The sequence below is a fragment of the Petaurus breviceps genome, unplaced genomic scaffold, assembly GCF_028583685.1.
Source record: "Petaurus breviceps papuanus isolate PSGF00001 unplaced genomic scaffold, PetGlider_PUasm1.0 40, whole genome shotgun sequence".
Classification (NCBI taxonomy): Eukaryota; Metazoa; Chordata; class Mammalia; order Diprotodontia; family Petauridae; genus Petaurus; species Petaurus breviceps.
This window is the reverse complement of record NW_027186315.1, coordinates 6,225,124-6,227,619: the sequence shown is the minus strand read 5'-3', so window position 1 is coordinate 6,227,619 and position 2,496 is coordinate 6,225,124.

Sequence of the window (2,496 nt, the reverse complement as noted above, 5' to 3'; positions counted from 1 at the left end):
AACTGCTTATCTTCCCAGTAAGTGCGGGTGTCAATGGAGGAAAGGAATGAATCTAGAATTCAATGTTTTAAAATAAAATATTTAAATATATACTATTATTAATACTATTTTACATGTAATTGAAAAATAAGATATACAGACACTGAGGCATAGAGATCCACCAGAAAAGTCGAAAGGGGTATAGGAGAAAATATATAAGAGAGCAGATTGGAGGAGAGGATATCCTGTGAGACTGTTATTTTGGGGTGGTGGGTAGGGGAAAAACGGGAAGAAAATTTTAACTCAAAATCTGGCAAAAATAGGGGCGGCCAGGTAGCACAACGAATAAGAACACCAGCTCCAGTTTGGGATGACCTGGATCAAATCTGGGCTCAGATACTCAGCACCACACCCAGAAATAACTGGCCATGTAACCTTGAGCAAGTTACTTAAAACTGATTGCTTTAAAAAAAAAATCTGGCAGAAATGAATGATGTAAATCAGGAGTTAATAAAGCATTCAAAAATGAAAAAAAAATAACCAACATACACTCAAAAAAACCTCATGTATGGTGAGAATGGACCCACAGTCTAGACATTTGATCAATATACCACACACTCCATTTCCTGGAACGAGTTAGCCTCGGATAAATCTTTTTTTTTTTTAATTTATTTAATCTTAGTTTACAACATTCAGTTCCAGAAGCTTTTGAGTTCCATATTTTCATATATACTTCCCTCCTCCACCCCACCATGGTTTCATTCAGTCCAATATAGGTTTTACATATAACTTCACATTAAACATTAGTCATGTTGTAAAGAATTATAACCAATGAAATGAAGAAAAAGAAAGATGAGATGAAACAAAATACATCAATAGAAAGAGAGTAATTAGTTTGTTTCAATCTGTATTAAGACTCCATAATTATTTTTTCGGATGTGAATAGCATTTTCCATCATGAGTCTTTTGGAGTTGTCTTGTAACTATGCACTACTGAGAAGAGCCTAGTCTATCAAAGTCAGTCATCACAGATGTCATGTCTGTGATTGTGTACAATGTTCTGATTCTGATTCCCTCACTCAACATCAGTTTATATAAGTCCCAGAATAATCTTGAATGGGCTCTTGTTGTGGCATTTATGACAAGCATATATCTACATATTCCTTATGAGCTAGGATATCCACCTTATCAAGGCAGTCTGTTAGATGAACAAATACCATTCACTGGCCTTTCACTAGCCTCACTCATATTAGCCAGTTAAATCGTGAAAGGGAGAATGAGAAGAAAAGGAACAAAAAATAAAGGGTATTCAAATAAGGATTCAGCTTACCTATATAAATAAAAATAAGAACCAGAATCTAGCATGTTCCCTTTGGGGAGAATAGGAAGGTGAGGAATATTTATATTATGCATATATATGTACCAAGCCTCATATTAAGTATGTCAACATATATACTTTGAGATCTATGCCTATTCTGGGGGTACTAGGATAGTGACAGTTCTCTTGGCAAGAAGACTGAAATTCTAAGTTCAAGGGTATGATATTGCAAAGGCACAGTATTAAAAAAAAAAAACTATCAGCTAAGTGTGAGGAGGCATGGCCTAACAGCTGCAAAGATTTTTGCCTTAGGAAGAGTCACAGACCAGGTTATAAGGGAGAGATTATAATTCCACAAAATACAGGCTCTATATTACCTGAATGGCAGAAGGCTAAATGATTTAAGTACTGTGTTTCAGAGTTCCCCTTCCAAAAATAGAATAAGGGGGTGGCATGTTTGTTATTCCATGACAACATCTGGAGAACAAAGTTGGCCTAAGGATCTGGCCTTTTTTGCTTTTGAATGAGGGACTATGGAACTGAATTATCCAAGTCTACCATTTAGAGTTTGACTATATTCTCCTCATTGACTTGATGGTGCTCTTCTTCCTCCTCTTCTAGGATCTGGGAGAAGAAGATTGGGAATAAGTATAATTTGATAGTAACCCTAAGAATTCAGAATGTAGATGATAAGTCCTCCTTTGGCAGCAGGTCAGGGTGGAAGAGTAACCATAATTGTCAACATGTGTAGAGATAGCAGTAATCAACAACTGTACCAATATAGCCATTGGTTAATGTTAAGCACAGTATTATGATGGTTGCTGAGTTGTGGTTTCCATAACTAGTTGTTACATCCATGATACCTTTGGACAGTTATGCTACATCTTAAGGTTATAGAGTTATAGATATGAGAAGATTATACCCTAGTATGAGGCAATGAAAGATCATGGTATCTGGGCAGTAACAGTTGATTGGCCTCTTCTATCTTAGGAGGAAATGTGGAGCTATTTCTATAATCAGTGGTAATGACTGAGGTTCATGGTCTATGAAAGCAGACAGTAATATATGGAAAAGTATTAGTGTTGAATACTCATAGTAGGAATGATTCCTGAAAATAATTTAAGAAAACAACTTTATCTTCATTGTATTTGTTATCTATCTATCTATCTATCTATCTATCTATCTATCTATCTATCTAT